Source organism: Halichoerus grypus, chromosome 7 (assembly GCF_964656455.1).
Source record: "Halichoerus grypus chromosome 7, mHalGry1.hap1.1, whole genome shotgun sequence".
Lineage (NCBI taxonomy): Eukaryota > Metazoa > Chordata > Mammalia > Carnivora > Phocidae > Halichoerus > Halichoerus grypus.
Genome location: NC_135718.1, coordinates 116,692,528 through 116,717,003, shown reverse-complemented (window position 1 = coordinate 116,717,003; position 24,476 = coordinate 116,692,528). Strand labels below are relative to the sequence as shown.

General features: G+C 39.3%; 1 protein-coding gene across 1 annotated transcript in view; it reads left to right on the top strand.

The window, feature by feature from the left end:
* Positions 1-24,476, top strand: part of CENPF (centromere protein F) — a 101,517-nt gene that overhangs the window by 19,056 nt on the left and 57,985 nt on the right. The gene's annotated exons all lie outside the window — the stretch shown is intronic.

Genomic DNA, 24,476 nt, shown 5'->3' with positions numbered 1-24,476 from the left:
GTGGGCCACTAGCTTTGCCTCCTCCCTGTGATAATGATCTTCCACCCAACTGACTGAGCACCTCAGAGGGTGGGGGAAGGCAGTTGTGGGGACAGGATATTATCTTCAATTTGGTCTACTTTGCTTTTCTTTAGAAGGGAACAGAGGTTGAAATTAATGAGGTGGAAATGAGATTCTGAATTATCAGTGCATTTCAATTATCTCTGCTCACCCTTGCAGGTTGACTGCACTCAATTTCCTTTAGACTTCCCTAGGTAGAGGTCTAGACTCATGAGAAAGAATTACTTCTTCATGGGAGCTCTATTCCCTGTATCCCTGTATCTACCTCTATTATTTTAAAGGGAGGTTTAAAAAACTTAATGAGGCCTAAGTAGAGAAACATTTTTACTTTTTGTTTGTTATAGAAAGCCTTGAAGACATTTTTGTCAATAGAGAAAGGGTTTCCCCTGGTGTCTTTGGACCATATTTCTGAAAAGCTTCTCCATGTCACTTCTCTGCATATGTTCCCCACACTAGAGGAATGTAAGTAACATAATATACCCTCTATATACTACTTTTTTCCTCAGTTCCTCCTGTCCTGGTTGGAGAAATAGCTGTCATTCTTTAAGACTGCTTTTAAGTTCTAATGTCAGAGAACTTCTGCAAAAACCAGATATGGGCTAGATGTGCAGTGGATTGAGAAGTTGAAATAACATAATGCCTGCATACAACAGTAGTGAAAACTAGATTATGTTCTAGCTCCATGCATACAGTAAACAATGATACACCTGGCAGAGAGATCATAAAGTTCTTTTTTTTTTTTTTTTTTTTTAAGGAAAAGAAAGAGTATAGCGAGGAAAGAAAAGAGAAGGGCTTTTGTCTCTGGTTGACCAGCTAGCTCAAAGATTCTATCAGAAATAGTAAAAATTGCAGCAATTTAATGACGGCTTACAAGAAGGAGAGTGCCATTGGCTTGAGGTCCTTTGTTGGGTATTTTTTGAGGACCTGGTGTGGGCCTGCAAGGAGGTAAAGTTTGGGGTAAAGAGAAGTGAGGAGCAAGAAGTCCAGTCAGAATCTGGCAGGGGTACAAAGGTCAGAAAGAGCACAGTGATGGGGGTGGGGGTAGCCGCTGAGGAAGGTTGTCTGCCCTACCCAAGGGAGGGGCTGCCTCACAGGAGAAGGACGTAAGCCTCCTTTTCTCTGAAGAAGGGTCAGGGACGGGCCTCAGTGTGACTGAGTAGTGGCCTGTGCTGGTTCTGTCTGGCAGAAAGCCTTCATTAAGAGCTTCTGAACTGCCAAGGAAATTAGGCCCCAGTTCAGCCAAGTTAAAATTCAACCCTCCACCTCCAACCCCACCCCTTCAAGATCTTTTAAAATTGACGATAAGACCTTTAAAATTGCCGGAATAATGGGGCAGAGAAGAAAAGATTAACGGTTTTCCCTAAGCAATTAATTTGGGCCTGCTATTTGAATAACTAATGTTCTAGTATCCTCTTAATTTGTTTTCCACTTAAAATTCGAAGCAGGCTCATAACTACTCCATATGAGGACAAGTTCTGGAGTTTCCCATCTATCTGTCACCTATATAGATAAATTATATAGTTACACCCCCCCACATGCGTGCGTGCGTACACACACACACACACACACACACACAGCCAGAGTTACAACTTTATCTCCCTCATTCAGTTTCTAATACATTCTGACCTGGTGCCCTCCCCCTTTTAAGTGGTGAAGACAGTAGAGGAAATCTTACCATTTGACTTTCAGCTCATCAAAAACATACAGCTGTATATACAAGTTGTGTAGGAAAGCATAGAGTTATCATACCACTTAAAATGTGGCCATTTCCTCCAGGAAAAAAAAAATGTTGGCCCAAGAATCTTGTATTGTTTTCTTCTTCTTCTTTTTTTTTTCCTCTTAATTCCTGAAACCTACCAAGAAGATCCCAGGGAATCAGTAGGGTTTCCAAGTTTGGTTCTTGGCTGTTCCAAAACACTCCTTTTTGGGATATACATGGGTGTGTGGAACTTTTTAGATATGGTCTTTGCCCAAATGCCTAACTCAGTCTGTTTTCTTGCTGTTATCTTCAAGTGAAATCCAAATCTCTAGGAGGAACCTAAAAAAATAATAACACCTGGTCTGGCACCAAGAACCTTAAGGGCTGAAAGCCAGAGCAGATTCTCCAACTACAAGAATCAAACCATTCATCGTCTGGCCTTCGGGTCTGCCAGCCAAGAGGGAACAGGAAGCTTGCTCTGAGTCCAAGACTGTGGAATGCAAAACCCCAAGCAGTTACTTGCTGTGGTTTTAAGCTTTGTCCTGAGAGTTAAGAACAATGTGAACGCTCTTCTAAATGACATTCTAGTCAATAAATACCCAACTAGCACCTAAAGTCTTTGAACCTACTCTAGTAGGCACTCTTTACATGATATTTCAACACCATATTAGTCTTTAAAGCAAATTTAATATGGGTACTTGTGTACCAAGTGCCCAGATTGCCTGCCTGATTAGGTTGCTATTTAAGACTGAGCAGATCAAATACCCTCCCTAAAAATCCTTAGTAGTCATTTTAATGCCTTATGGAAACCTCAGCTAGCTATTGGAGAACCTTTCTCATGGGTCACCCTTCATTTATAGTTTACAGATTTGTATGGGGTTGAGGGGACAGTTTGAGAAGGATCCAAGTTTGTCATGGTTAACATATATGTGCATTTAGACTATATGCTTGCTGGCAATCCAATTTAATAGTTCATTTCCAAATCCTTTCTTGGAAAAGGAATTCAGATTACATAATCATGAAAAACAAACCTGTTGCCACCCATCATGAGCTAACATGTTACAGTACTTTATGGCCTCAGGTTATTAAGCCAGCACCCAGTTTCTTGCACCAAGGAGAACACTGGGAAAGTGAAGATCTGCCAGTTTTGTTAAAGTAATGCCACTTAGCGGTAATGACATAGGCGATTCACCTTTCTCGTTAGGTCACACCACCTTAGGACTGTGTGATCATTAGCAACTTAGAAGCCTATTAAAGCAATTCTTTAGATTAGCTCGTCTTAGTAGGAAGACCACCTTGGGTGTTCCTAGTCATCCTCAAGATTCCCATCAAATGCACCTTCCCTGACATGGCACCCCTGGGCAAGTGAAGTCATGAGCTCTGATCTGGTGTAGCCATCCACAAGCATAAATGGTCTATTAAACTCAACCAAAGAATTCTGGTGTTTTGATTCAGGTGGGCTTGGGGATTAAAGCCTCTAAACTAAATTCTAATCTATATTTCCTGGCTTAAGATCCATACACAGGTAACCCTGTGATTAATACACCTAATAAACTTGCTATGAGGTGTAAAAATCACCTTCTTTCTCCCAATAGAAATTACAGATGATTAGGTGACAGCCTACCCAGAACAGTGAGTACCAATAGCTATCTTTTTTTAAAGATTTTATTGGTTTATTTGAGAGAGAGAGAGAGCACGAGCTGGGTGGGCGGGGGGAGGAGAGGGGCAGAGAGAGAGGGAGAAGCAGACTCCCTGCTGAGCAGGGAGCCCGATTCAGGTCTCAATCCCAGGACCCTGAGATCATGACCTGAGCCAAAGACAGATGCTTAACCACTGAGCCACCCAGGCGCCCCACCAATAACTATCTTTTCAAAACTTACCATGTGGCATGCTGCTAAGAGCTTTACACAGATGATCCCCTTAATTCTCATAAGAACCCTAGTAGATGGATAAGGGTGAAGAGAGTAATTTGCCCAATGCCTCACAGCCGTAGTGGTGGTGCTGGGAGGTGTTCTTCCATTGGCCACGTACACCCCTGCACTGGGCTGTCTCCTGGTTATCACAGAGCCTGGGAATCCAGACGACAAGGAACACACCCTCCAGTTGCTGTGGTCAACGGGGCACCTTTATATACCCAGAATACGTATTCTGTCCAATTTGACTTTTTCATGAAATAATACCTTTTCTCCTGGTAATTAAAGAATCGTATGCAAATCTGAAAAGTGTTGGTTACCTGTTTTTCTAAATAGTCAAGTGTTCCTGTTTTCTGGTTCTAAGATCTCCGAAGTAAATTCCCAAAATATAAGGGTAATTTTGGATATGCTTTCTGTCCCAAGTATCTAGCTAGCTGATACTAGCCAAGAGGGAAAAGTTAGGTCCCTTCAGCAGCTACTCCTTCTCCAACCTCTGGGAGACAAAGGAGACAGGAACAAACAGTTTGACTCAGTCTATCTGGTTTATTTGCACTCTGCCTCATCCACTGAGCTTTTAGATGAGGCAAAAGCCAAGTGGTTATTCTCCAGCTGTTTCTCTCCCCTCCTCTCCTGAAGTCTTTCTTTCACCAGATGCCTGGGACAGTACTGTTGGATGAGTTTCCATTATTTGAATAGGGGCCTTTGGATCTATCATTCACAGATTCGACATGTATTTATTAAAAGCATACTAGGCACCCGGCAGTGAAGAAGGCTTTAAGGGTTCAATACTCAGCTTTTTTTGGTGGATACCTAGGGTACTGGATTCTGGTAAAGTCAGGCAGGCCTCAGATGCTGTTCAAATATTGCATTTACTCTCAAAAGCAGTAGTAGTTTCAGGGTTGTGAAGTGTGGAGGTTAGTTAGGAATTGGGAAGGGTTAGCAGTGTAAAGAAGTTTACCCCCGGTGGGTAAGGGAAAGGAAGGGAATCATCACAAGATATTTGTCTAGGGTTTTTCTGGTTTGAGAAGGGAGGACTGGAATATAAGGGAGCCATGAAAGTTGCTATTCAGTTTGTGATATACTAAAGGTAAAGAGCACCTTTTCTGAAACCATGGCTCAGAGGCTCAGTATTTCTGATTTCCCTTCTCCACATGACAACCAGGCCTCACACTGGGGTCTGAACATGTAATAGCTGTTGGGAGACCACCAAAAAAGTTAGGCTTGGCTGAGACTGCCATGGTTTTAGCACTGAAAGTCCCACCTCCCTGACACCCCTCCCTCCTGGGCATTTAGTCACGTTGGTCATCCGTACTGCTCCTTGAAATTCAGCAAGCTAAACCTATGTGACCTTCGTCTGTAGGGTTTTTTTGCTGAGAATCAACTGAGACAGTTTTAAAATGTTAAATTCTCAGGTATTTTTTTCCATGTCCTATACCCTAAAATAAAAACAAAAGAACCTCCATCCAAATCCATTTAAAAATATTCCAAAGCTATTCTCACCAATTTAGGGCATGAATGACTTAACTGTTTCTCTAGTTCGGGTTTAAAATACAGTGACTATACAATTTAGCTGCCCAGTTAAGATATTTTTGAGAATAAAAGGGGGACTAAAATTATTTAAAATGTATAATTGTAACATATATATTTGCCAACAAATTGGTTTTTTATATTGTTGGATCTTTTCAAAAAAGAATTATTTCTTAAAAACGTATATATGTATATTAAAATAAAAATTTTGAAACATTTATGTTGATTATCAGAATATTAAAAGTAGCCTAAGCAGGATATTGTTGTTGGTATATATTCATATACTTTATCTAGTTTCTTAGCTTTATCATTTGCTAATACCCAGAAATATTGAGATATTTCTGAAGAATGTATTTTTTCAGTATGGTCTTATTATAGATGTATTTTTAAAATAAATTTGCCACATTCCTTATCAGTTCACCCCTCTGTAGTCCACAGTATTTTCAATGAGAACAAATAGTAAGTTCAGAACAAATTCTGCTAAATGGAGGAAATTCTCGATTCTATTCTTTTTATTCTGAAATGTGTAAGTATTTCAGCCAAGGTATTTTCACAGATGATTTCTGTTTGCTTTTTTTCAGAGTAGATTTCTTTAGCAAATACTTTTATAAGACAAAACTTGTCAGTATGTTGTCTCTCTTTATACTTTAAAATATTTTATATAATGTTGATGCTTCATAATTGTTAGCTTTTATGATTTCATTCCATTCTAGCACAGAATATACATTTATGAAATAAAACAAGGAGCTCCATCAAAAGATTATTCCACAAGTCGGGATACTCAAGGCACAATTATAGAATTTCAAAATTAAATCTTGTAAATTGATGAAGTTCTCATTGTTTATTCAATTCTTTCCTTGCTTTTCTAGGATAAATTTCAATAGTTCCTTGTTTCTAAATTTTGTTTTTTAATAACCACAATCCTCTAAAAGCTTCATGGGATATTTCTGCTTTATAGACATCTTATTTAGCATGAAATTTATTGACAAAAGATAGAATGTATGCAGAATTTGTATTTATGATACTCACAAAACAAATAATTTTATCTTCAAAGTTCAACTTTTTCATTGAATTTACAGTATTTTACATATTTACAATATGGCCAGATGAACTTTTTTTACTTTGATTCCATGAATTTCGTGAAAAAAATTGAACGCTTACTGAAATTAATCAATTTGTAATTTGAAGCATCTGTTGACACATAAGAAAAGAGTCATTTAGCTGTCTGCAGAGTTCTTCTGTTAATTAAACCAAACACATTAACAGCTATTGCTTCATATTTCATACTTGTCCAAGAAAATCTTAAAATAATGTATCACGTTTAAAGTAAATCCTGGGGCCTCTACAGCACATTCATTTTTTTTTTTTCTAGTTTTCATTACTACAGGTTTCATGGTGGATAGTAATTGGGCAAACATTTTAGGTACATTATAGATGCCTCATCAACATCACTGAGAAATGAGAATTCTGTACTTAATTTTTTCACTAAACACACGTTTGCTTTGTTTCTTGGTTCATTGCTGCTGAGAGGGTTCACTGCAAAATCTTTAAGAGGTATTACCAAACAATAAATAAAGACATATAGATTTACACTATCTAGTATATTACAAAACCATTTTAGCAGGATTGTTCACACCACTCTATATAAGCCCTTTGGCAAGCATGCTTAACCCCTACTTCCACATCTATCTCATATTCACCAACTTTCTCATTTCTTACATTCCACGGTGATCCCACCCACTGGCCTACTGGCAGCCTAATTAATGGCTTCATCATCTCCCAGGCCTGACTCTTGACCAAGGCACAACTGACTCATACCCCAGATGGCCACTAGGGGCAGCAGCAACAAGCATTTCTCCCAATCCCGGGACCGGAAGCTGTCCAATGCCACCTGTATGCAACCACTCTTTATCAGCCACCATCCTGTATGCTACCTTTATTTTTTTATTATTATTTTTTTAAATTTTATTTTATTATGTTATGTTAGTCACCATTCATTACATCATTAGTTTTTGGTGTAGTGTTCCATGATTGTTTGCGTATAAGTCTCTGATGGTTTGTCTCCCCCTTCATTTTTCCCTTCCTACTATCTTCTTCTTCTTTTTTTTAACATATACTGTATTATTTGTTTCAGAGGTACAGGTCTGTGATTCATCAGTCTTACACAATTCACAGCACTCACCATAGCACATACCCTCCCCAAGGTCTATCACCTAGCCACCCCATCCCTCCCACCTCCCACCACTCCAGCAACACTCAGTTTGTTTCCTGAGATTAAGAATTCCTCATATCAGTGAGATCATATGATACTTGTCTTTCTCTGATTGACTTCTTTCGCTTATGTATGCTACCTTTAAAGTAGTGGAGTTGGTTCACTGTGTCAAGAAAGTTTTTGAAAAAGTGAGAGGAGTTAGCACTGATAGTTCAGATTTAACCTCTTGTTACATGTTGAACCCTGTTTATTGCACATATATATCACACACTCCTAGAGAAGACCATGATAGAATATGGAAGTACAAAGTGATCTACCAAACCCATCCTGGTTTATTCTAACACACCTGTTAATAATAATATCTCGTTAAAAGCAACAATAACAAGGACAACTCGGACACATGTTAAATCAGAGGAATGGCAGCACAATAGAAGTAAACCAGGAAGTACATTCACTTTATCTGTTGACCACAGGGGTGCTTCCTAAAGTGAATTTCTGTACTCCCTCTTATACCTATTAAATCAGAACTAGATATAACCTCAAATTTTTCATTTTAGGGGCATCTGGGTGGCTCAGTTAGTTAAGTGTCTGCCTTCGACTCAGGACACGATCCCAGGGTCCTGGGATTGAGCCCTGTGTTGGGCTCTCTGCTCAGCGGGGAGTCTGCTTCTCCCTCTCCCTCTGCCTGCCGCTCTGCCTACTTGTGATCTCTCTCTATCTCTCTCTGTCAAAAAATAAAATCTTAAACTTTTTTTTTTTGCATTCTAGAAACTTTCCATGGTATTCCTAGGGATACTAACGTTTTATTCCTGGTTTAGAAAATTCCTTCACCTTTTATTTCAAGATGTCAAAGCCGCTGATTATAGAGATCAGGAGAATCATGCAGTTTACTGCATGGTTAACCTAACACCTGGATCAAAACTGTTATTGAAAGTGAGCTAGAGACAAATTGAACTTAAATTCAGTCACGTGATGATAAATACTGTCATCTCCTTTGGCAAACTTGTCTTGCAAGTTGGGAGATTTATTTTTGGCTGTATCATTGTCTTTTTGGAAACTTGGACCTGTAATAACAGCCACATTCTTTCTTTGAGGATCAGGTTTCCAGCCAAAGAATAGAAAATATAATGAACATTGATTTTAATAGTTTGGAAGAAATAAGCACCAGATAAGCATTTTTTTAAATGAAACGCTACTGAAATTTTTTAAATATGTAAATTATTTCGCTTCATTCATAATAATTGCAAGAGTCATAAGATGTGTTTCTAATTTCTATAAGGTAATTGATTCCAGGATGATGAGGTTTTATCTGTTTAAACTATTTTCTGTATTTGCATTTTTTTGTGTGAATTTTTAGAACTATCTTAATCTCACTGTTCTCAGCTACAAAATGAGGATTTTAGTCTAGTGGATGTCTAATGTTCATTCTAGTTTCTTAAATTCATCTTTCACATCTTTTTTGAATGTTTGGAATTTCTTATCATGTGCATGTGTTATTTTATTATTTTGTTAATGATTATGGGCCATTATTTTTTCTGTTATTTTCCTCTAAACAAGCAAATGTTAGCTTAAAACGGGAGTAAACAAGAACATTAGATACATAGAGGGAATGGACTGAGGGAGATAGAAAAGAGAACGTAGTGTGTTAGGGTATGTGGGACATAGTTATTTTTAAAGATTTTTTAAGGTATAGGGAATCACCTAGTGGTGGAAATAGAAAACGCTTTTTAATTTTTCTTGGGCTTTAATTCAGTTCAGATCACTGAGTAGTGCCCATATGGTTTGTAATCAATGTACTTAAAACATACCAAGATGTTGAATATTTATTTTTTGTAATCAATTTTTAAAATCATACTAATACGTTGAATATGTAATATTTATCCTCAGGCCTTTCTTTCCTAGAGGGATCAAAAATCCCCTCATATGGAGCTTTGAAAATTAATTTTTGTCCCAAAGAATGTGTTAAATTCATGATTCTGTAGTCAAAAGAAATCTAGATATGCACAAAACAAGCATGAAAGCATGACCCTTATCTCCCAGAAATGCCTGGTCTAAAACTATCAGAACCAGGCAAATCTATTATGATCACACTTCTAATTTCACAGATGAGGTAGCTGAGGTTCCATCTACATAATGGAAGCTTTTGAAACATTTGAGAAACTGAGATGGATTTTTCATTTGTTGAAAATACTAAATCATATATATGACACCTTCCATTTAGTTTGGTTTCTCCTCAAAGCAGAGACCAAGATAAAGACTAGGATGAAAGGAGTTTATTTGTGTGATAACTCCAGGAAGCCAAGTGGGGACTAAGGAGAGTGAGACAGGGAAAGAGGAAAAGTCAGGGGAAGGGTGTGATTTCCCAATTGTTGCTGCAGGGCCAAGGGCTTGGTTTTTCCGCCATCTTTCAGAATCACATATGTGAAAGATGAAATGCTCAGCCATCTATCCACTGGTCCCTGACCACATTCAATGAGGATTGTCTCTGGAAACTATAATTATCCCTATATTTCCAGGCTGTGCTTGGGGAGTGGGTTAGCAGGCTCCCTTAGCTCCAGAGAAATCCCTGGATCAGAGAAGTGGGGTGACCTGTGGCTTGTGCTTGGGGTGGAATTAGTCTGAGCACACACAGAACTGTCTTCTACAGCTGTGGCTAAAATCACAGGTGGGCCAAGGGGATGTCCTAAAAGTACTTGCTATGACCACACCTTACCCTGCTGAGATCCACTTTTCCCCATATTAAGTTTACTCTGAAATTGTACCTTCAAGTGGTGGCCACAATCTCTAAAGACTTTGTACAGAATTAGTAGAATGAGCCACAGTGGTTCCTGCTATTACAGCTGGTCCCAAGGCCATGACTGATATTCATCAACTCTGTGCTCTACCATCCATTCTAGATTTTTCCATTCTTGGCCAGTATCAACTGATCTAATTTATTTGCCTGGTGCGGGTATTCCAGAATTTCATCTCAGAGTGATCAGGCCTTTGGTTGCCTTGCCCTTGTTGGACTGTGGTGGCTGCAATTACTTGTTCACTGTTATTATCAGACATAAAGGCCCATAGGAATACCTCCAGTGATTCCTCTGAGTTCCAGACATATTCTTTGTGCCCCTTTTATGTAACAGCAAGCCTAGTTTCTCACAATAATCTGGGTTGATTAGCCTCACCAGTATTGTAACTCCTTTCTTTGCCTGCTGGTTTCAATCACATAAACAGACAAACAAACAAACAAAACCAAAGACCACTTGTAGCTTCAGGGTTTGTGGGACCCTTTTGTGTCACTAGGAGTAGTGTTCCCCACTCTCCACTTTACCCAGTAGGGTCCAAAGTAGAATGGGAAGCACATATGGGTTATTGGGAGTGATAGTGAGAAGGGCTAACTTTTGTTCCATACCTTAAAATCTGGACCTGGCTATTCTAGCTATTGAGGACACAACTTACTATATGGGCTCAATACAGATAGTGCATTATGGAGGATGTTTCCCTAACTTTACTGGAGGCTATGCCTAAACTAGCCCTTAACAGGCTATTCCAATGTGGTATCTGTATTAGTTTCCTAGGGCAACTGTCACAAAGTACCAAAACCAAGTGGCTTCAAACAGTAGACATTTATTGTCTCTCAGCTCTAGAGGCTAAAAGTCTGAGATCACAGTGTTGGCAGGACTGGTTCCTTCTGAGGGCTGTGAGGGAGAACCTGTTCTCTGCCTCTCTCCCAGCTTCAGGTAGTTGGCCAGCACTCCTTGGTATCCCTTGGCTTGTGGCAACTCCATTCTTCTCTTGACATTCTCCCCGTGTCTCTGTTTCCGGGTCCAAATATCCCCTTTTTATAAGGACATTATCCTATTGGATTAGGGCTCACCCTAAAGACCTCATGTTAACTGCTTATATCCGAAACAACCCTGTTTCCAGTCGAGGTCCCATTCTGAGGTGCCAGGGATTAGGACTTCAACATGTGAAATTATGGGGGACACTCTTCAACCCATAACAGCATCAGACCAGCTACTTCCAGGAAATAGGCAAGATACAGAAGAACCAGCAATCCTGTGGTCACATACATATTTCTCAATGGGTCCTCTGGTCTAAAGCAATTTCATGCAAGAGCACATGACTGTAAATCAGCTATTCTGTAAGCGCTCACATAGGAGAGCTGGCAGAGGCTCTGTAGAAAGAAAAGATAAACCCACATCCGGAGTAGGTATTGATTCCTTCAGAGTGGAGTTGGAAGGGTTCCAGTGCAACATTGACTTGCCACCAAGAAGCTGGTTGTTTCTATATCTATAATGGAAATATAGCTAGAAAATCTGGAAATATTTGATAAACAATATACTTCTAAATAACCCACAGGTGAAATACAAAATCATAAGGGAAATTAGAAAATACTTGAACTGAATGAAAATGAAAACACAAACAAAATTTGTGTCATCCATTTCTCCAAAGAAGACATCCAAATGGCCAACAGGCACATAAAAAAGTGTTCCACATCACGCATCACCGGGGAAATACAAATCAAACCACAATGAGATACCACCTCACACAGGTCAGAATGGCTAAAATTAATAAGTCAGGAAATCATAGATGTTGGCGAGGATGCAGAGAAAGGGGAGCCCTCTTACACTGTTGGTGGGAACGCAAGCTGGTGCAGCCACTCTGGAAAATAGTATGGAGGTTCCTCAAAAAGTTGAAAATAGAGCCACCCTACAACCCAGCAATCACACTACTGGGTACTTACCCCAAAGATACAAATGTAGGGATCTGAAGGGGCACGTGCACCCCAGTGTTTATAGCAGCAATGTCCACAATAGCCAAACTCTGGAAAGAGCCCAGATGTCCATCAACAGATGAATGGATAGAGAAGATGTGAGATAGATATATATATATATATATATATATATATACACAATGGGATATTACGCAGCCATCAAAAAATGAAATCTTGCCATTTGCAATGATGTGAATGGAACTAGAAGGTATTATGCTAAGCGAAATAAGTCAATCAGGTAAAGAAAATTATCATATGATTTCACTCATATATGGAATTTAAGAAACAAAACAGAGGAGCATAGGGGAGAGAGGAAAAAATAAAATAAGATGAAATCAGAGAGGGAGACCAACTATGAGACTCTTAATCATAGGAAACAAATTGAGGGTTGCTGGAGGGGATGGGGATGGGGTAACTCGGTGACAGGCATTAAGGAGGGCATGTGATATAATGAGCACTGGGTGTTGTACATAACTGATGAATCATTGAACTCTACCTCTGAAACTAATAATACACTATATGTTAATTAATTGAATTTAAATAAAAAATTCTGTGTCATCAGGTAAAGTTAATACAAACTTTAAATGCTTATGTTAGCAAAAGAAGAAAGGTCTAAAATCAGTTATCTAAACTTTCACTTTAAGCAGTTAGAGAAAATTAAACTTAAGGTAACTTAAGGTAAACTTAAGAGCAGAAATCAATGAAACAGAAATGAAACAGAAAATGGACAAATATTAGAGAAAAAACCAATAAGATCAAAAGCTGGTTCTTTGAAAAGATCAATAATATCAATAAAATTCAAGCTGGATTGATGAGAGAGAGGGTGGTGGAGAGAACACAAATTATTAGCATCAGAAATGAAAGGAAAAAGATAATTACATACAACAAGGCCACTAAAAGGATGATAATACGAAATTCCAAAAAGTATGATCCCGTAATTTTGACAGCCCAGATGAAACAGAAAAATTCCTTGAAAGACACAAACAACTAAAATTGAATAAAGTAAAAAAAGAACACTTTAAAAACCTTTTTTCAATTAAAAATTTTAATTCCTAATTGGAAACCTGCATAGAAAAAACTCCAGGCCCAGGCATGAAAGACTACTCTGGAAAACAGTATGGAGGTTCCTCAAAAAGTTGAAAATAGGCCAATTATATAAACTCTTCCTGAAAGAGATGAGGAGGAAATGTTTCTCAACTAATTTTATGTGGCCAGATTTAACCTGATACCAAAACCAAGCAGTTTTAATCATACTTAATGCTATGACAAGATAAGGGGCACCTGGCTGGCTCAGTCGGCACAGCATGCAACTCTTGATCTTAGGGTTGTAAGTTCGGGTCCCACAATGGGTGTAGAGATTACTTAACAATAAAATCTTTAAAAAATGATACAACAAGATGAAAACTAAGAACCAATATCTCTCCTACACATAATTGCAAAAATCTTTGAGAAATATTAGCAATATTCATCAATATATTAAAAGGATAATATAGCATAGCCAAGTGGTGCATATAACAGTAATCCAAGGTTGCTTTAACATTTGAAAATCAAACAATGCATCCCCATGATATCTGAATAAAGGAGAACTACCATAGGATCATCTCAATAAGTGCAGCAAAAGAATTTGATAAAATCTAATACCTAACCATGATAAAAACTGTCAACAAACTGAAACAGAAAGAAACTTCCTCAGTCTGATAAAGGGCATCTATAAAAATGTACTGCTATCATCATACTTAATGGTGAAAGACTGAATGTTTTTCCTGAGATCAGAAAGACAAAAAAGATGTCCGCTCTTATTACATCCATTTGACATCATACTTGAGGTCATAACCAGCAGACTAAGGAAGGGAAGAAAAATAAATAGAAAGCATAGACTGGAAATGAAAAAGTAAAACCATGTTGATTCACAGAGAACACGTGTAGAAAATAGTAATGTACAAAAAAGCTACTAGAACTATTAAGAGATGTTATGAGTTAACTTGCACTCCACTCGCCAATTCATATGTTGAAATCCTAATTCCTACTACCTCAGATTGTGACTTTATTTGGAGACAGGGTCTTTGCAGAGTTAGAATGAGGTCAACAGGTTGGGGCCTGTTATAGACTCAATGTTTATGGCCTCCCCAAATTCATATGTTGACATTCTAACCCCTCAGGGTGATAGTATCAGGAGGTGAGGCCTTTGCAAGGTAATTAGGTCATGAGGGTGGAACCTTTGTGAATGGTGTTAGTGCCTTTATAAGAAGAGACACCAGAGATCTTCCGTTTCCTCTCTGCTCTGCCCCTGTAAGGAGGGAAGAAGATGGCCATCTGGTGAGGAAGAGGTCTCTCGCCAGAACCCAAACATGCTGGCACACCTGATTCCAGACTTCCTAGGCTTCAGAATTGTGAGAAATGAATTTCTGTCATTTAAGCCACCCAGTCTATGGTAATTTATGATAGCAGCCTGAAGGAAGGCAGGCTCTAATCTAATATGACTGAAGTCTTCATAGAAAGTGGGAATTTGGAGTTGCCATGCATATAGGGAGAATGCCATGTGAGCATGAAGATAAGCCAAAGAGAAAGGTCTGGGACAGATTCTTCCCTTATTGCCTTCAGAGGGACTCAATCCTGACAACACATTGGTTTTGGACTTCTAGCCTTAAGAAGTTTCTGTTGTTTAAGCTATCCTGTTTGTGATGCTTTGTTATAGCAATCCTAGCCAATACAAGACAGGTTAGCAAGTCTGCAAGATACAAGGTCATTTTATAAAAATACTTGATTTCTTTATACAAGCAACAACATAGTAGAAACTAAAAATTTTAAAAATCCACTTACAGTAGCATGCAAAAAAGGAAATACTTATGGATGAATATAACATTTCTGAGATAAGACTCAAAAAACTATGACCTATGAAAGAGAAAATTAAATTGATTCTATCAAAATCAAAAGTTTCTGCTTTTTGAAAAGCAGTATTAAGAAGTTGAAAAGACAAACAACACATTTGGAGAAAATGTTTGCAAAACATGTATCTGACAAAGGCTTTGTGTCCAGAATATATGAGAAATCATAGGAAGAAGACCAACAACTCAATAAAAAACATAGGCAAAATATTTTAAGAGACACTTCACAAAAGAAGACATACACCGAGGTAATAAGCACATCAAAAGATGGTCAACATATTAGTCATCAGAGAAATTAAAATTAAATCCACTGTAAGCTAACATTCACACCAAGTAGAATGGCATAAATTAAAGACTGCCAATCCATGAGCATGGAACGTTTTTCCATTTCTTTGTGTCTTCCTCAATTTTTTTCATGAGTATTTTATAGTTTTCTGAGTACAGATCCTTTGCCTCTTTGGTTAGATTTATTCCTAGATATCTTATGGTTTTGGGTGCAATTGTAAATGGGATCGACTCCTTAATTTCTCTTTCTTCTGTCTTGGTGGTGGTGTATAGGAATGCCACTGATTTCTGTGCATTGATTTTATATCCTGCCACTTGACTGAATTCCTGTATGAGTTCTAGCAGTTTTGGGGTGGAGTCTTTTGGGTTTTCCACATAAAGTATCATATCATCTGCAAAGAGTGAGAGTTGGACTTCTTCTTTGCCGATTTGGATGCCTTTTATTTCTTTTTGTTGTCTGATTGCTGTGGCTAGGACTTCTAGTACTATGTTGAATAGCAGTGGTGATAGTGGACATCCCTGCCGTGTTCCTGACCTTAGGGGGAAAGTTCTCAATTTTTCCCCATTGAGAATGATATTCGCTGTAGGTTTTTCATAGATGGCTTTTATGATATTGAGGTATGTACCCTCTATCCCTATACTCTGAAGAGTTTTGATCAAGAAAGGATGATGTACTTTGTCAAATGCTTTTTCTGCATCTATTGAGAGGATCATATGGTTCTTGTTCTTTCTTTTATTAATGTATTGTATCACATTGATTGATTTGCGGATATTGAACCAACCTTGCAGCCCGGGAATAAATCCCACTTGGTCGTGGTGAATAATCCTTTTAATGTACTGTTGGATCCTATTGGCTAGTATTTTGGTGAGAATTTTTACATCATGTTCATCAGAGATATTGGTCTGTAGTTCTCTGTTTTGATGGGGTCTTTGTCTGATTTTGGGATCAAGGTAATGCTGGCCTCATAAAATGAGTTTGGAAGTTTTCCTTCCATTTCTATATTGTGAAGATGTCAAAGCTACCTAGAGCAATCTACACATTTAATGCAATCCCTATCAAAATACCATCAACTTTTTTTCAAAGAAATGGAACAAATAATCCTAAAATTTGTTTGGAACCAGAAAAGACCCCAAATAGCCAGAGGAATGTTGAAAAAGAAAAGAAAAGCTGGTGGCATCACAATTCTGGACTTCAAGCTCTATTACAAAGCTGTCATCATCAAGACAGTATGTGCACAAAACAGACAGTAGGCACAAAAACAGACACATAGATCAATGGAACAGAATAGAGAGCCCAGAAATGGACCCTCAACTCTATGGTCAACTCATCTTCGACAAAGCAGGAAAGAATGTCCAATGGAAAAAAGACAGTCTCTTCAACAAATGGTGCTGGGAAAATTGGACAGCCACATGCAGAAGAATGAAACTGGACCATTTCCTTACACCACACACAAAAATAGATTCAAAATGTTTGAAAGACCTAAATGTGAGACAGGAGTCCATCAAAATCCTAGAGGAGAACACAGGCAGCAACCTCTTCGACCTCAGCCGCAGCAACTTCTTCCTAGAAACATCGCCAAAGGCAAGGGGAGCAAGGACAAAAATGAACTATTGGGACTTCATCAAGATAAAAAGCTTTCGCACAGCAAAGGAAACAGTCAACAAAACCAAAAGACAACCAACAGAATGGAAGAAGATATTTGCAAATGACATATCAGATAAAGGGTTAGTATCCAAAATCTATAAAGAACTTATCAAACTCAACACCCAAAAGAACAAATGATCCAATCAAGAAATGGGCAGAAGACATGAATAAATATTTTTCCAAAGAAGACATCCAAATGGCCAACAGACACATTAAAAAATGCTCAACATAGCTCGGCATCAGGGAAATCCAAATCAAAACCTCAATGAGATACCACCTCACACCAGTCAGAATGGCTAAAATTAACAAGTCAGGAAACGACAGATGTTGGCGAGGATTCAGAGAAAGGGGAACCTTCCTACATTGTCGGTGGGAATGCAAGCTGGTGCAGCCACTCTGGAAAACAGTATGGATGTTCCCCAAAAAGTTGAAAATAGAGCTACCCTACGACCCAGCAATTGTACTACTGGGTATTTCACCCAAAGATACAAATGTAGTGATCCGAAGGGGTACGTGCACCCAAATGTTTATAGCAGCAATGTCCACAATAGCCAAACTATGGAAAGAGCCAAGATGTCCATCAATAGATGAATGGATAAAGAAGATGTGGTGTATACACACACACACGCACACACACAATGGAATATTATGCAGCCATCAAAAAAAACCCCCCAAAATCTTGCCATTTGCAACGACATGGATGGAACTAGAGGGTATTACGCTAAGTGAAATAAGTCAATCAGAGAAAGACAAGTATCATATGATCTCACTGATATGAGGAATTCTTAATTTCAGGAAACAAAGTGAGGGTTGCTGGAGTGGTGGGGGGTGGGAGGGATGGGGTGGCTGGGTGATAGACATTGGGGAGGGTATGTGCTATGGTGAGCGCTGTGAATTGTGCAAGACTGTTGAATCACAGACCTGTACCTCTGAAACAAATAATACATTATATTAAAAAAAAAAAAAAAAGATAGTAGGAAGGGAAAAATGAAGGGGGGAATCGGAGGGGGAGATGAACCATGAGAGACTATGGACTCTGAGAAACAAACTGAGGGTTCTGGGGGGTGGGGTGGGGAGATGGGTTAGCCTGGTGATGGGTATTAAAGAGGGCACATATTGAATGGAGCACTGGATGTTATACGCAAACATTGAATCATGGAACACTACATCAAAAACTAATGATGTATGGTGATTAACATAACATAATAAAATAAAATTTAAAAAAAGATAAACAGTAACAAATGTTGGCAAGGATGCTGTAAAATTTGAATCCTCATGTTGCTAGTGTAAAAGTAAAATAATAAAGTCTCTTTAAAAAAAAAATTAAAGACTGCCAATACCAAGTATTGGTGAGATGTGTATCAGATCAAACACTCATGTACTGTAAAATATACAACCACTTTGGGAAAGATTTTAGGCATTGCTTAAAAACTTAAGCATTCACTTACTATTTGATGCAGTAATTTCACTCGTGTATTTTACAGGAGAAATGAAAACATATGTCATGTGAAAGTTTGTATGCAAAAATATAGAAGCTTTATTCATAATAGTTCCAAACAGGAAACAACACAAATGTCAATCAACAAGCGAATGGATAAACCAATTATATATCCATGAAGAGAAATATTACTAAAAATTTATAAGATAGGTAAATATAAGTACAGTAAGGAGGAGTCTCAAAAACATTATGCTGAGCAAAAGAAGCCAGATACAAAAGAGTATACATTATGTAATTCCAGGTATATGAAGCTCTAAAAATATATATATATTCAATGTATAGTGACAGAAAACAGATCAGTGGTTGGAGTGTGTTTTGGACTTTTGGGCAGTGGGTAACTGGAAAGGGGCACAAGGAAAGCTTCTAGTGTGAAGGATTATTTATATTTTGATTTTGATGTTGCTTAGGGGGTACATATATTTTTCAAAATCCATTGCACTATAAACCTAAAATTAGTGTATTTTATATGAATTATATCTCAATAAAAACTTAAAAAATTAGGTCTAGATATTCATAATGGATAAAAACAAAATAAAATCATGTGCTACTTGCAAGAGAAGGATCTAAAGCATATAGACACAGAAATGTTGCAAACAAGAAGATGGGAAAATATATTCCACCTAATACTAACTACAACAATAGCCTCTAAAACAAACTGAACCAAAACAAACCAACCAAAATAACAGCCTCAACAACCAACAGAGCCACCACCCAGATAGCGCTCCTTCCTCCTGGAACCGACATTGTAGTGAGAGAGACAGTCTTGTAATTAGATAGAGTCACATAAAATTGTAAAATGGTTTAAGTCTTCACTTAGCTGAAACATTATTATGAAATCATAAAAAATAAATTGCTGCTTCAAATAATAGGTTATACTGTCTTCATGATTCAGAGAGACAGGCTTCATTTATAGAAAGAACTTTCATGTTTGCGGGAGGGGGATAATTGATTAAAAAGAGGTTGGGAACTTATTTAATCAAATCTAAAAAGGAAATGCAGTGTAATGAGAGATATGATGACTGGACAGAGTGTAGCTTGAGAAAGTATTTCTTCTTCAAGGGAAAGATGCGAGCAGTGTTAAGTGCTACGAGGAAAACTCAGGAAGGTAGGAGCAGTGGAAGATTCTTGTTTACAACTCAGAGCGGAGTTCCTGAGACACAAGGGGCTCCAGAACACAGAACTTTTGAGTCAGAAATATGCTTCCTGTGGTTGTAGCAGGAAAAGTGGAGAAAAGAATGGGTGTAGATTTGGGCAAATTTGTAGATGTTGGTGACAGGCAGTTGAAGGTGTTCCTGTCAGACGTCGTTCATTTTCTGTCAACTGGGAGATGTGGTCATCTTCTGAGAGCCAGAGTAGAGATAGTAGTTGGAGGATATCAGAGAAATTTTGGACTTGGGAGAAAGGACTGTGGAGCAGCACTGAGACCCCAGTTAGAAGTCATATATTTAAAGTGGTTCCTATGGGGGTGCCTGGGTGGTTCAATTGGTTAAGTGTCGGACTCTTGATTTCAGCTCAGGTTATGATCTTGGGGTCCTGGGATCAAGCCCCACATCCGGCTCCGTGCTCAGCATGGAGCTGACTTGGGGTTCTAGCTCTCCCTCTGCCCACCCCCCTCCCCGGTTCGTGCTCTCTCTCTCTAATAAATAAATAAGTCTTTAAAAAAATAAAGTGGTTCCTATCTGCACAGATGCACAGTCCTGGGATTTTTCTCCAGCCCCCTTCTGGAGCATCAGTGCTCTTAGGAAGGGTCTGGAAAGGTGCATACATATAGGTTTGAGGAGACAGAACAAGAGGCAAGAGAGTTGAGGATAGTAGCAGAAGAGTGGTTTAAGTGATGAACCCTGCAATCTAAGCTGGAGAGGAAAAGATAGAAAGACTCAAGGGCACTGATTCATAGACAGAAAGTAGAGATGGTGGATGAATAGTCCAGAGAGAGCAGACTGACTCAATGAGAGAGCAGCTTTAAAAGGAGAAGTGAGGGAGTTGAAAATGACTCTCAGAAGACATCTGTGTTTTGTTGGATGGGATTCACCCCCTTCAGCCCCTAAAAATAGAGGCAGGGGAAGGAAATCATAATTGAAGTCACAGAATAATCTCCATTACATGATTCCCCTGTTCAAGAAGTCAATGTATTTCTTTACTGATTATTATAGATGAATGTAATACAAGGCTTGGCTATACAGTGACCACTCAATAGGTATCTACTAAGAAATGAATAAATCAATAGTAAATGCAATCCTTGAAAATCCTCTATTGTATGTCTTTCTAATTCTGTTTTCCTTAGGCAGCTAATAGTTGAATAATTACCCCTAGGAAGCAGTGGAGTTGTGATTAGTGTTGGAGTCAGAATTTGGTTCAAATCCCAGAACAACCAAATGCTAGACTAATCATGGCAATATCCAGTAAAAGTTCTCCTCACCTATTGGCTCCCTCCCCATTTTGGGGGGATTCAGGGATAGTGGAGAACAAGGCCTTTCTCCAGATAGTAGTTTTGCATCCCAAGATTGTCTTATTTTTTATGTGCAAAGTTACTAGGGAGTTACTAGAGATACGAAAATGAATTAAAACAGATTTTACTCTATAGGAATTTTCAAGACTGCTAGGAGAGACAGACAGACATAAATATAATATATACACCGATTTCTAGGAAAGATGTAGGAAATAACTGTTTCTAAGGGGTGGGTGAAAATAGGGAGGTTTTATGTAGAAAGTGGCATTTTATTTGGGTACTGAAGGATGAACAGAAAAGGTAAGGGACTATCTAGAATGCAGTAAGCATGTAATGAGAGGTGGAGAGAGGGTTACAAAAAGCTTGGAATCTATTGAGGAGGACAACAGCATCAGAGATATATTAATGTAACAATTCATTGTTTTGGTTCTGTCTTTGAAAGCTTATTTTCAATTGAATAGGGAAATAGAACAAGTACATAAATACACACAAAACTAGTGGGCTTCATAAAAAGGAGAGATTACATCCAGTTTTGGAGATTCTTCTGGCTGCAAAGTCCTCTCCTGGAATCCAGCTAACAAGTGTTCGGACTCACCTCTTTAGAGTATGATCAACAGAGGACAGCAGTTAAGAGTGAGATCCTGTATGCTCTAGATTCAGTTTCAAATTAGGGAGCTTCTATGTGCCTCAGTTAACTTTTAAATAAAATGGAAATACTTTCCTCAAGGAATTGTTAAGAATGACACTGGACGAAAATGCACAGCAAGCGTACTACCTCGTATCTATGTCCTAAATTGTACATTTAATAAATAGATACCTAAAGTGTTCTCCAGACAGCACAATTCCGCTGGTTGTGGGCGACAGACCACACCCTCCTAATTGGCCCGCGGGGTTCCCCGGCTTTTGCGGAAATAGCGGTTCAAAACGCCTTACAGCCTCTGAAAAAGCACGTGGTCTCCGCCCTCCCACAACAACAAAAAAACACTAACTCTAGCGCCGGCCCCAGGTGGTGAGGACTTGATTTTTAAATCCATCCAAAAGAACCAATCAGAGCCGGCAGTCCGAGTGCGCGGAAGCCGATTGGTCCATTACTACTTACGGTGACCAATAGGCTTGGAGGGTGAGTTTGGTCTGTCCCGGAAGCGGGCGAATCGAAAACCGGTGGCGGCCGCGGGCAGTTTGAATTGGAATCTGGGCTGAAGCCAGCGGAGGCTGCACTCGAGCCCGACTCTCTGAGGGGTCGTCTTTCCCTCCCCGCCAGCAAGGTGAGTGTCCTGCGTGGGTCGTGGCTTCGGCGGCGGGCGTGGGGGGGGGCGCGGCTGGCTTTCTGCCCGAGGATCCTGGGCCGGGATGCCTGTGGGATCGAGCTCCCGGGCCCAGGGGGTGCAGCGTACCTCCCCCTCCCACCTGACGGGACCGGAGGATCGGCCCGGGTGAGGTTTATTAAGGCTGTCGGGGCCCCTCTGCTCCTGGGAGAGCTGTGCTCGCACTAGTGTCCGCACACTCGGTTCGCTCACGAGCTCGTACTTTGGGGGATCAGTTTCCTCCTCTGTAAGATGCGTGAATTGGAGATTAGCAGATATTTCTTAGCAGCCGTCTACGTCCAGAGCCAGTGGTCCTTTTTTGAAATTTGGACGTCGGTCCTTTGTTGCATGGAGGAGATGAAAGCTTGGGTTTTGATCGGCGCGGCACGTTGGTGTGCCTATTGTTAGTTGCGAGAGCATTTCTCCCGTCTTCCACATTTATTTGGACACGCTTGGGTGCCTGGCTCTGCTGTTATGAAGACCCAGAAATAAATAAATGACCTGAGTCCTATCCTTGAGTTTTGTCTAGAGGAGCAGAGTTTTCACTTTTAGGCTCAGCCGTGGCATTGTAGGCGGCGACTCGGGGTTTCTTGGCTGAGATGGGAGCTCCTTTTAAAGGGAAAGCGTTGAAGTGGGCCTCCAGTGCTGGGGGTAGGTGATTCGGGCATAAAGAGTGCCCTCCCCATATTTAAGATAGAAAGAGCATTTTCTGCAAAATCCTTGCAGGAACCTTGACACCTGGGCTGTTCTTCAACTACCCACCCTCCTTTACACCTGTTGCTCCTTACATCTCTATCTGGAGATTTACACTCTTTGTCCTTTGCCCCAGTGGCTCCATACAGACTGTTTGATGCCTTAATCTGATCAAAATTAGCTTGCGTCTGGTGATTGTTTTAACCACTTCTTTATAGCTGTATCTTAGACTTTGAAATGGCAAAGCATTCAACTTGCTAGTTTTCCTTCTGTTTATTTTCCTCATCTCTATCATCTTTCTAAATTGACCCTTTTAATATTTTGTTGGTGATGGTGTCTTGATGTAACGATTTCAGTGGCTGGCAGATCTGTTTAGGACAGTTATCGGTTGTGTGCCTCTGGGGTATTGTACCCTCATCCCTGCATGGGCGGGCTAGATTGGAATGGAGGGAGAAGCCTATTGTGACAGTGTAAATTGTCCTTTGTTGGTGGAGAGAGAGGTATGAGATTTCTTTCAGCAGTTTTTGGGCAAATGGGAGTGGAGTTTAAGATGCTGTGTTCAAAGAACTGAGATCTGGAAAAAGAAAAAAAATTAAACTGGCAGAGAAAACACTGCTTTCCAAGGCTTAATATCTAAACTATGTTTTCCACTACCTTTGCTCTCTTAATTTTTGAACATCTTTTTATCATTCTTAGTACTTTTATCAACTGTTTATTAGTTCTGATAAAATTTCATTGATACATCAATTGAAGCAAGACACTAAAATGTTTGTGGACTTCATGTAGTAAAAAGCGGATTCTCACCTTCCCCAAATAGCTGGAAAATGAATGCTTTTCTTTCATTTAAGTTCTAGAGACTAATGAATAAAGAACAATTACCATACTTTTCTCCCAGCTGATTTGACTTTCTAAGATGTGGCTGAGAAGGAGGTAGGCCACTTCCCTCTTGGTACCAGAGGCTGAAATATACAAATGAAGTGTTTTCGAGTATTAATATAATAGCTAACAGGTACAGAATGCTTATCAGGAAATATAGGACTCTTCTAAGGCTTTGGGAAGTCACCACCATGATTATCCACACTTTACAAATGAGGAAACCAAGGCACAGAACAGTTAAGTAACATGCCCAAGGTCACACATCTTGTACGTGGCTGAGCTGGGATTTGAATTACTGAGGCTATATACCGGTTTCCTCATCAAGGTCTGTCTGGAGCATGGCTTTACTGCATTCTAGCACTAATATGGCATTTGCTCTTTGTTCATTCATGCATTAATTCAACACATGATAACTGCTGGGAAGGGGGACAGGGGCTGTGCCAGGAGATATGACCAGGTTAGGGATCTCCCCAGGGAAGAGGGACAAAGTATGAATGACAGTGATGTGAAGAGGGAAAGAAGGGCATTTGCAAAATAACTTATCATGAGTTTTCTTTGTTTATAGGACCTATTTCACCTATTGCAGAGCAAAGTACTCCTGTTTTATATCATGATAACAAAGTGAGAGGTAGAAAGCAGGTAGCTAAGAAGTCAAACCTGAGAAACAGGAA